Source organism: Nerophis lumbriciformis, linkage group LG06 (assembly GCF_033978685.3).
Source record: "Nerophis lumbriciformis linkage group LG06, RoL_Nlum_v2.1, whole genome shotgun sequence".
NCBI classification, from domain to species: Eukaryota; Metazoa; Chordata; class Actinopteri; order Syngnathiformes; family Syngnathidae; genus Nerophis; species Nerophis lumbriciformis.
The window spans coordinates 3,268,612-3,281,421 of NC_084553.2; positions in this window are offsets into that span (position 1 = coordinate 3,268,612).

Here is a 12,810-nt window from a genome sequence, read left to right on the forward strand (position 1 = left end):
ATCACAACATCGGTCCTGATGAGAGCATCACAACATCGGTCCTGATGAGAGCATCACAACATCGGTCCTGATGAGAGCATCACAACACCGGTCCTGATGAGAGCATCACAACATCGGTCCTGATGAGAGCATCACAACACCGGTCCTGATGAGAGCATCACAACATCGGTCCTGATGAGAGCATCACAACATCGGTCCTGATGAGAGCATCACAACATCGGTCCTGATGAGAGCATCACAACATCGGTCCTGATGAGAGCATCACAACACCGGTCCTGATGAGAGCATCACAACATCGGTCCTGATGAGAGGATCACAACATCGGTCCTGATGAGAGCATCACAACATCGGTCCTGATGAGAGCATCACAACATCGGTCCTGATGAGAGCATCACAACATCGGTCCTGATGAGAGCATCACAACATCGGTCCTGATGAGAGCATCACAACATCGGTGCTGATGAGAGCATCACAACATCGGTCCTGATGAGAGCATCACAACATCGGTCCTGATGAGAGCATCACAACATCGGTCCTGATGAGAGCATCACAACATCGGTCATGATGAGAGCATCACAACATCGGTCCTGATGAGAGCATCACAACATCGGTCATGATGAGAGCATCACAACATCGGTCCTGATGAGAGCATCACAACATCGGTCATGATGAGAGCATCACGACATCGGTCCTGATGAGAGCATCACAACATCGGTCCTGATGAGAGCATCACAACATCGGTCATGATGAGAGCATCACAACATCGGTCCTGATGAGAGCATCACAACATCGGTCCTGATGAGAGCATCACGACATCGGTCCTGATGAGAGCATCACAACATCGGTCCTGATGAGAGCATCACGACATCGGTCCTGATGAGAGCATCACAACATCGGTCCTGATGAGAGCATCACAACATCGGTCCTGATGAGAGCATCACAACATCGGTCCTGATGGAGAATCACAACATCGGTGCTGATGAGAGCATCACAACATCGGTCCTGATGAGAGCATCACAACATCGGTCCTGATGAGAGCATCACAACATCGGTCCTGATGAGAGCATCACAACATCGGTCCTGATGAGAGCATCACAACATCGGTCCTGATGAGAGCATCACAACATCGGTCCTGATGAGAGCATCACAACATCGGTCTTGATGAGAGCATCACAACATCGGTCCTGATGAGAGCATCACAACATCGGTCCTGATGAGAGCATCACAACATCGGTACTGATGAGAGCATCACAACATCGGTCCTGATGAGAGCATCACAACATCGGTACTGATGAGAGCATCACAACATCGGTCCTGATGAGAGCATCACAACATCGGTCCTGATGAGAGCATCACAACATCGGTCCTGATGAGAGCATCACAACATTCGTCCTGATGGAGCATCACAACATCGGTCCTGATGAGAGCATCACAACATCGGTACTGATGAGAGCATCACAACATCGGTCCTGATGAGAGCATCACGACATCGGTCCTGATGAGAGCATCACAACATCGGTCCTGATGAGAGCATCACAACATCGGTACTGATGAGAGCATCACAACATCGGTCCTGATGAGAGCATCACAACATCGGTCCTGAAGAGAGCATCACAACATCGGTCCTGATGAGAGCATCACAACATCGGTCCTGATGAGAGCATCACAACATCGGTCCTGATGAGAGCATCGCAACAACGGTCCTGATGAGAGCATCGCAACATCGGTCCTGATGAGAGCATCACAACATCGGTCCTGATGAGAGCATCACAACATCGGTACTGATGAGAGCATCACAACATCGGTCCTGATGAGAGCATCACAACATCGGTCCTGAAGAGAGCATCACAACATCGGTCCTGATGAGAGCATCACAACATCGGTCCTGATGAGAGCATCACAACATCGGTGCTGATGAGAGCATCACAACATCGGTCCTGATGAGAGCATCACAACATCGGTCCTGATGAGAGCATCACAACATCGGTCCTGATGAGAGCATCACAACATCGGTCCTGATGAGAGCATCACAACATCGGTCCTGATGAGAGCATCACAACATCGGTCCTGATGAGAGCATCACAACATCGGTACTGATGAGAGCATCACAACATCGGTCCTGATGAGAGCATCACAACATCGGTGCTGATGAGAGCATCACAACATCGGTCCTGATGAGAGCATCACAACATCGGTACTGATGAGAGCATCACAACATCGGTCCTGATGAGAGCATCACAACATCGGTCCTGATGAGAGCATCACAACATCGGTGCTGATGAGAGCATCACAACATCGGTCCTGATGAGAGCATCACAACATCGGTCCTGATGAGAGCATCACAACATCGGTCCTGATGAGAGCATCACAACATCGGTCCTGATGAGAGCATCACAACATCGGTCCTGATGAGAGCATCACAACATCGGTCCTGATGAGAGCATCGCAACATCGGTCCTGATGAGAGCATCGCAACATCGGTCCTGATGAGAGCATCGCAACATCGGTCCTGATGAGAGCATCGCAACATCGGTCCTGATGAGAGCATCGCAACATCGGTCCTGATGAGAGCATCGCAACATCGGTCCTGATGAGAGCATCGCAACATCGGTCCTGATGAGAGCATCGCAACATCGGTCCTGATGAGAGCATCGCAACATCGGTCCTGATGAGAGCATCGCAACATCGGTCCTGATGAGAGCATCGCAACATCGGTCCTGATGAGAGCATCGCAACATCGGTCCTGATGAGAGCATCACAACATCGGTGCTGATGAGAGCATCACAACATCGGTCCTGATGAGAGCATCACAACATCGGTCCTGATGAGAGCATCACAACATCGGACCTGATGAGAGCATCACAACATCGGTCCTGATGAGAGCATCACAACATCGGTCCTGATGAGAGCATCACAACATCGGTACTGATGAGAGCATCACAACATCGGTCCTGATGAGAGCATCACAACATCGGTCCTGATGAGAGCATCACAACATCGGTCCTGATGAGAGCATCACAACATCGGTCCTGATGAGAGCATCACAACATCGGTCCTGATGAGAGCATCACAACATCGGTCCTGATGAGAGCATCACAACATCGGTCCTGATGAGAGCATCACAACATCGGTCCTGATGAGAGCATCACAACATCGGTACTGATGAGAGCATCACAACATCGGTCCTGATGAGAGCATCACAACATCGGTCCTGATGAGAGCATCACAACATCGGTCCTGATGAGAGCATCACAACATCGGTACTGATGAGAGCATCACAACATCGGTACTGATGAGAGCATCACAACATCGGTACTGATGAGAGCATCACAACATCGGTCCTGATGAGAGCATCACAACATCGGTACTGATGAGAGCATCACAACATCGGTCCTGATGAGAGCATCACAACATCGGTCCTGATGAGAGCATCACAACATCGGTCCTGATGAGAGCATCACAACATCGGTCCTGATGAGAGCATCACAACATCGGTCCTGATGAGAGCATCACGACATCGGTCCTGATGAGAGCATCACGACATCGGTCCTGATGAGAGCATCACGACATCGGTCCTGATGAGAGCATCACGACATCGGTACTGATGAGTGCATCACAACATCGGTCCTGATGAGAGCATCACAACATCGGTACTGATGAGAGCATCACAACATCGGTCCTGATGAGAGCATCACAACATCGGACCTGATGAGAGCATCACAACATCGGTCCTGATGAGAGCATCACAACATCGGTCCTGATGAAAGCATCACAACATCGGTTCGATGAGAGCATCACAACATCGGTGCTGATGAGAGCATCACAACATCGGTCCTGATGAGAGCATCACAACATCGGTCCTGATGAGAGCATCACAACATCGGTACTGATGAGAGCATCACAACATCGGTCCTGATGAGAGCATCACAACATCGGTCCTGATGAGAGCATCACAACATCGGTCCTGATGAGAGCATCACAACATCGGTCCTGATGAGAGCATCACAACATCGGTACTGATGAGAGCATCACAACATCGGTCCTGATGAGAGCATCACAACATCGGTCCTGATGAGAGCATCACAACATCGGTCCTGATGAGAGCATCACAACATCGGTCCTGATGAGAGCATCACAACATCGGTCCTGATGAGAGCATCACAACATCGGTCCTGATGAGAGCATCACAACATCGGTCCTGATGAGAGCATCACAACATCGGTCCTGATGAGAGCATCACAACATCGGTCCTGATGAGAGCATCACAACATCGGTCCTGATGAGAGCATCACAACATCGGTCCTGATGAGAGCATCACAACATCGGTCCTGATGAGAGCATCACAACATCGGTCCTGATGAGAGCATCACAACATCGGTCCTGATGAGAGCATCACAACATCGGAGAAGAAGCAGGGCCTGACTCCCCTCAAGGCGACCTCTTCTTTGAACTGTTTTACGACCTTTTCTTTGAACTGTTTTGTGGCCAAAGGCAGCACCTGTTTACGACCCCCGTCCCTTGGAAACAGCTGTTGCCATGTAATCAGGGAAAGTCCAAATAAAAGAGGAGGCGTACAATCTTTCGCCATAACGTGGTGAGACTGTACAAAGAGTACAGTCCCGACGCTTCTCCTCAATGGAGCCAAATTGAATTCCGTCTCTGTTTAATTCCTTGCTTCTTGTCTTGTTTAATAGATGTTATCAGTGTTTGAACCTGACCTGAAATGAGTTATTTACACAGAAATATTCTGTAAATGTTTATTTACATACCTTAATTTTTTTCCAAACGGTGCCTGTAACAAGGCAGTAAAACGGCTCAAGGCGACCTCTTCTTTGAACTGTTTTACGACCTTTTCTTTGAACTGTTTTGTGGCCAAAGGCAGCACCTGTTTACGACCCCCGTCCCTTAGAAACAGCTGTTGCAATGTAATCAGGGAAAGTCCAAATAAAAGAGGAACCGTACAATCTTTCGCCATAACGTGGTGAGACTGTACAAAGAGTACAGTCCCGACGCTTCTCCTCAATGGAGCCAAATTGAATTCTGTCTCTGTTTAATTCCTTGCTTCTTGTCTTGTTTAATAGATGTCATCAGTGTTCGAACCTGACATGAAATGAGTTATTTACACAGAAATATTCTGTAAATGTTTATTTATATACCTTAATTTTTTCCAAACGATGCCTGTAACAAGGCAGTAAAACGGCTCAAGGCGACCTCTTCTTTGAACTGTTTTACGACCTTTTCTTTGAACTGTTTTGTGGCCAAAGGCAGCACCTGTTTACGACCCCCGTCCCTTAGAAACAGCTGTTGCAATGTAATCAGGGAAAGTCCAAATAAAAGAGGAACCGTACAATCTTTCGCCATAACGTGGTGAGACTGTACAAAGAGTACAGTCCCGACGCTTCTCCTCAATGGAGCCAAATTGAATTCTGTCTCTGTTTAATTCCTTGCTTCTTGTCTTGTTTAATAGATGTCATCAGTGTTCGAACCTGACATGAAATGAGTTATTTACACAGAAATATTCTGTAAATGTTTATTTATATACCTTAATTTTTTCCAAACGATGCCTGTAACAAGGCAGTAAAACGGCTCAAGGCGACCTCTTCTTTGAACTGTTTTACGACCTTTTCTTTGAACTGTTTTGTGGCCAAAGGCAGCACCTGTTTACGACCCCCGTCCCTTAGAAACAGCTGTTGCCATGTAATCAGGGAAAGTCCAAATAAAAGAGGAGGCGTACAATCTTTCGCCATAACGTGGTGAGACTGTACAAAGAGTACAGTCCCGACGCTTCTCCTCAATGGAGCCAAATTGAATTCCGTCTCTGTTTAATTCCTTGCTTCTTGTCTTGTTTAATAGATGTCATCAGTGTTCGAACCTGACATGAAATGAGTTATTTACACAGAAATATTCTGGAAATGTTTATTTACATACCTTAATTTTTTCCAAACGATGCCTGTAACAAGGCAGTAAAACGGCTCAAGGCGACTTCTTCTTTGAACTGTTTTACGACCTTTTCTTTGAACTGTTTTGTGACGAAAGGCAGCACCTGTTTACGACCCCCGTCCCTTGGAAACAGCTGTTGCCATGTAATCAGTCCAAATAAAAAAGGAGGCGTACAATCTTTCACCATAACGTGGTGAGAATGTACAAAGAGTACAGTCCCGACGCTTCTCCTCAATGGAGCCAAATTGAATTCCGTCTCTGTTTAATTCCTTGCTTCTTGTCTTGTTTAATAGATGTCATCAGTGTTCGAACCTGACATGAAATGAGTTATTTACACAGAAATATTCTGTAAATGTTTATTTACATACCTTAATTTTTTTCCAAACGGTGCCTGTAACAAGGCAGTAAAACGGCTCAAGGCGACCTCTTCTTTGAACTGTTTTACGACCTTTTCTTTGAACTGTTTTGTGGCCAAAGGCAGCACCTGTTTACGACCCCCGTCCCTTGGAAACAGCTGTTGCCATGTAATCAGGGAAAGTCCAAATAAAAGAGGAGGCGTACAATCTTTCGCCATAACGTGGTGAGACTGTACAAAGAGTTCTCCTCAAGACTTCTCCTCAATTGAGCCAAATTGAATTCTGTCTCTGTTTAATTCCTTGCTTCTTGTCTTGTTTAATAGATGTTATCAGTGTTCGAACCTGACATGAAATGAGTTATTTACACAGAAATATTCTGTAAATGTTAATTTACATAACTTAATTTTTTCCAAACGATGCCTGTAACAAGGCAGTAAAACGGCTCAAGGCGACCTCTTCTTTGAACTGTTTTACGACCTTTTCTTTGAACTGTTTTGTGGCCAAAGGCAGCACCTGTTTACGACCCCCGTCCCTTAGAAACAGCTGTTGCCATGTAATCAGGGAAAGTCCAAATAAAAGAGGAGGCGTACAATCTTTCGCCATAACGTGGCGAGACTGTACAAATAGTACAGTCCCGACGCTTCTCCTCAATGGAGCCAAATTGAATTCTGTCTCTGTTTAATTCCTTGCTTCTTGTCTTGTTTAATAGATGTCATCAGTGTTCGAACCTGACATGAAATGAGTTATTTACACAGAAATATTCTGTAAATGTTTATTTACATACCTTTTAATTTTTTTCCAAACGGTGCCTGTAACAAGGCAGTAAAACGGCTCAAGGCGACCTCTTCTTTGAACTGTTTTACGACCTTTTCTTTGAACTGTTTTGTGACGAAAGGCAGCACCTGTTTACGACCCCCGTCCCTTAGAAACAGCTGTTGCCATGTAATCAGGGAAAGTCCAAATAAAAGAGGAGGCGTACAATCTTTCGCCATAACGTGGCGAGACTGTACAAAGAGTACAGTCCCGACGCTTCTCCTCAATGGAGCCAAATTGAATTCTGTCTCTGTTTAATTCCTTGCTTCTTGTCTTGTTTAATAGATGTCATCAATGTTCGAACCTGACATGAAATGAGTTCTTTACACAGAAATATTCTGTAAATGTTTATTTACATACCTTAATTTTTTTCTCCAAACGGTGCCTGTAACAAGGCAGTAAAACGGCTCAAGGCGACCTCTTCTTTGAACTGTTTTACGACCTTTTCTTTGAACTGTTTTGTGGCCAAAGGCAGCACCTGTTTACGACCCCCGTCCCTTAGAAACAGCTGTTGCCATGTAATCAGGGAAAGTCCAAATAAAAGAGGAGGCGTACAATCTTTCGCCATAACGTGGCGAGACTGTACAAAGAGTACAGTCCCGACGCTTCTCCTCAATGGAGCCAAATTGAATTCTGTCTCTGTTTAATTCCTTGCTTCTTGTCTTGTTTAATAGATGTCATCAGTGTTCGAACCTGACATGAAATGAGTTATTTACACAGAAATATTCTGTAAATGTTTATTTACATACCTTTTAATTTTTTTCCAAACGGTGCCTGTAACAAGGCAGTAAAACGGCTCAAGGCGACCTCTTCTTTGAACTGTTTTACGACCTTTTCTTTGAACTGTTTTGTGGCCAAAGGCAGCACCTGTTTACGACCCCCGTCCCTTAGAAACAGCTGTTGCCATGTAATCAGGGAAAGTCCAAATAAAAGAGGAGGCGTACAATCTTTCGCCATAACGTGGTGAGACTGTACAAAGAGTACAGTCCCGACGCTTCTCCTCAATGGAGCCAAATTGAATTCTGTCTCTGTTTAATTCCTTGCTTCTTGTCTTGTTTAATAGATGTCATCAGTGTTCGAACCTGACATGAAATGAGTTATTTACACAGAAATATTCTGTAAATGTTTATTTACATACCTTTTAATTTTTTTCCAAACGGTGCCTGTAACAAGGCAGTAAAACGGCTCAAGGCGACCTCTTCTTTGAACTGTTTTACGACCTTTTCTTTGAACTGTTTTGTGGCCAAAGGCAGCACCTGTTTACGACCCCCGTCCCTTAGAAACAGCTGTTGCCATGTAATCAGGGAAAGTCCAAATAAAAGAGGAGGCGTACAATCTTTCGCCATAACGTGGCGAGACTGTACAAAGAGTACAGTCCCGACGCTTCTCCTCAATGGAGCCAAATTGAATTCTGTCTCTGTTTAATTCCTTGCTTCTTGTCTTGTTTAATAGATGTCATCAATGTTCGAACCTGACATGAAATGAGTTCTTTACACAGAAATATTCTGTAAATGTTTATTTACATACCTTAATTTTTTTCTCCAAACGGTGCCTGTAACAAGGCAGTAAAACGGCTCAAGGCGACCTCTTCTTTGAACTGTTTTACGACCTTTTCTTTGAACTGTTTTGTGGCCAAAGGCAGCACCTGTTTACGACCCCCGTCCCTTAGAAACAGCTGTTGCCATGTAATCAGGGAAAGTCCAAATAAAAGAGGAGGCGTACAATCTTTCACCATAACGTGGTGAGACTGTACAAAGAGTACAGGCCCGACGCTTCTCCTCAATTGAGCCAAATTTAATTCTGTCTCTGTTTAATTCCTTGCTTCTGATGTCATCAGTGTTCGAACCTGACATGAAATTTGTTATTTACACAGAAATATTCTGTAAATGTTTATTTACATACCTTAATTTTTTTCCAAACGGTGCCTGTAACAAGGCAGTAAAACGGCTCATCAAACAAAACAGAAGTCATGGTCAAGCTAGCTCTCTAATCAGCTAAACAGACTCAATGACTCCACGCTGACGTTTTGGTGAATTTACGGAGGAATTTGTGGAACTGAAACAATACAAAAAGAATGCCATTGTAAGTTAATAATACTAAAGTGTTAGCTTATTGGCTAATGCTATACGACAAACAAAAAAACCCTTTAGGTGTTTGTTTTTTATGAAGTCATTTTTATGATTGCATTTAGGGAAGACAAATCCACAAAATATCCACTCCGTCTTACAAGCTGCAGGGGTCAAAGTTTAGGGGGAAAGTATGTCGGAATAATTGTATCCAAGTTAGCACAAAACTTTGTGTTTCAATGAGTTCCCGGCGAGCAGACAAAAACGGTCTTTGATCTTACCAATCAAAAGGCTTGTAAAACTCCACTGTGTAGGATGGGGAGCGACATGAGGGTGTCGGTTTCTTTGATGTATTGTAATCCACAGGAAGATTTTGTCTTCACCCGAGATCTACAAAGCAAAGAGGAGGCACCTTTTCTTTGAACTGTTTTGTAACCAAAAGCGATGGCTGTTTACGACCCCCCGTCCCTTTAAGAAACAGCTGTTGCCATGTAATTAGGGAAAGTCCCAATAACAGAGGAGGCGTACAATCTTTCGTCAGAGCGTGGTGACGACACTGTACAAGGGTACAGTGTCTACACGGTTCTCCTCAATTGAGCCCAATTTAATTCTGTCTCTTTTTAATTTCTTGCTTCTTGTCTTGTTTAATAGATGTCATCAGTGTTTGAACCTGACAAAGTAGAAATTAGGGTAAGTGTTTATACAGATAGTGTAGGATTGATTACAACCGATTGATTAAAATATGGTGCCGTGTTTGCGCCGTAAACAAAAAAACGTATCGATTGTGCTTTTATGGTTTTCACAATGAGAGGATTTAGTGTTGTCCGAGGACGACACGCTCCCTCCCACTCCGCTCTGGAAATGGTCTTGTCTGTGCCGCTAATTTACTAAATGATTTAGTCGCTTTATGAGGGTGGTTGTTTGGTTTGAATGGGTGGGGGGAGGGGGGGGAGGGGGTGATTGACCTGTGACAACAAAAGCACAAACTAAAAGGACGGGGGGCCTCTTCTGCTAACTATTTCCAGTACTTTCTGGTGATAATTGTTTCAGAATAAAAGCTCATTTTTTTAGACCTAACATTTAACAGTGAGCTGACAATAATAATAATAATAATAACAATAATAATAATAATAATAATATATATTTTTCCCTACACTACTCACCATCATTTACCAGTGTGTGTGATTAATCGGTCACATGACAGTCACTCTGTTTTTAAGAGTAAATAAATATATTGTTATGTACAAATTGATGGATAACTTAACACTACTTTTTTCCTACACTTTGAACCCCGTGCCTTATGAAACGGTGCGACTAATTAATGGATTTGTCCTCCCTGACAGACATAATGCTAATAGTTTTCCAAAGAAGCCGAGCAAATACGCCGAATAGGTGTGTTATTGTTTGTGCTATGCTGCAGTGTCCTTCCATTTTTATTTATTGTGTTGTAGCTCAACACATAATTTTGTAGTGGCCCGTCACATCATTTTATCGTGTTGCCACCTAATTTTGTACTGACCTGCCACTTCCTTTTATTGTGGTACACCATATCATTTTATTGTGGATTGCATCTTAATTTAAATACGGCCCACAGCATAATTCTAATGCGCTCGTGCCGTGTTATTGAAATGCGGCCCTCCACATAATTTTATGTGGTCCACCACTTCATTTTAATGTGCCACGCCACATCATTTTTACATAGTCCGCCATATCGTTTTATTTTGGCCCGACACATACATTAGTTGTGACTTGTCATTTTATTTTAGTGTGGCCCGACACATAATTTTATCGTGACTTGACATTTCATTTTATTGTGGTCCGATACATCATTTTGTCGCGACTTGCCATTTCATCTTATTGAGGCCCGACATACATTTGTTGTGACTTGTAATTTCATTTTATTGTGGCCGACACATAATTTTGTCGTGACTTGTCATTTCATTTTATTGTGGCCCAACACATAATTTTGTCGTGACTTGCCATATAATTTTATTGTGGCCCGACACATCATTTTCTCGTGACTTGTCATTTCATTTTATTGTGGCCCAACCCATAATTTTGTTGTGACCTGCCATAACATTTTATTATGGCCCGACACATGCCTTTGTTGTGACTTGTCATTTCATTTTAATTGTGGCCCGACACATACATTTATTGTGACTTGTCATTTCAGTTTATAGTGGCCCGACACATAATTTTGTTGTGACTTGTCATTTTATTTTATAGTGGCCCAACACATAATTTTGTCATGACCTGCCATTTAATTTTATTGTGGCCCGACACATACATTTGTTGTGACTTGTCATTTAATTGTATTGTGGCCCGACACATAATTTTGTTGTGACCTGCCATAACATTCTATTTTGGCCCGACACATAATTTTGTTGTGACTTGACATTTCATTTTATTGTGGCCCGACACATAATTTGTTGTGACTTGTACTTTCATTTTATTGTGGGCCGACACATAATTTTGTGGTGACTTGTCATTTCATTTTATGGTGGCCCGACACATAATTTTGTCATGACCTGCCATTTAATTTATTGTGGCCTGACACATACATTTGTTGTGACTTGTCATTTCATTTAATTGTGGCCCAACACATATTTTTTATCGTGACTTGTCATTTAATTTCATGGTGGTCTGATACATAATTTTGTCGTGACTTGCCATTTCTTTTTATTGTGGTCCGATACACAATTTTGTCGCGACTTGCCATTTCATCTTATTGTGGCCCGACACATACATTTGTTGTGACTTGTCATTTGATTTTATTGTGGCCGACACATAATTTTGTCGTGACTTGTCATTTCATTTTATTGTGGCCCAACACATAATTTTGTCGTGACTTGCCATATAATTTTATTGTGGCCCGACACATCATTTTCTCATGACTTGTCATTTCATTTTAAGGTGGCCCGACCCATAATTTTGTCGTGACCTGCCATATCATTTTATCATGGCCCGACACATACCTTTGTTGTGACTTGTCATTTCTTTTTAATTGTGGCCCGACACATACATTTATTGTGACTTGTCATTTCATTTTATAGTGGCCCGACACATAATTTTGTCGTGACCTGCCATAACATTTTATCGTGGCCAGACACATACATTTGTTGTGACTTATTATTTCATTTTATTGTGGCCTGACACATAATTTTGTCGTGACTTGCTATTTAATTTTATTGTGGCCCGACACATACATTTGTTGTGACTTGTCATTTCATTTAATTTCATTGTGGCCCGACACATAATTTTGTTGTGACTTGTCATTTAATTTTATTGTGGCCCGACATACATTTGTTGTGACTTGTCATTTCATTTTATTGTGGCCCGATCCATCATTTTGTCGTGACTTGCCATATCATTTAATCTTGGCCCAACACATAATTTTGTCATGACCTGCCATTTAATTTTATCGTGACCCGACACAAAATTTTGTCATAACCTGCCATGTAATTTTATAGTGGCCCAACACATAATTTTGTCGTGACTTGTCATTTCATTTTATTGTGGCCCGACACATAATTTTGTCGTGACTTGCCATTTCATTTTATTGTGGCCCGACACATGATATTGTTGTGACTTGTCATTTAATTTTATTGTGGCCCAACACATACATTTATCGTAAC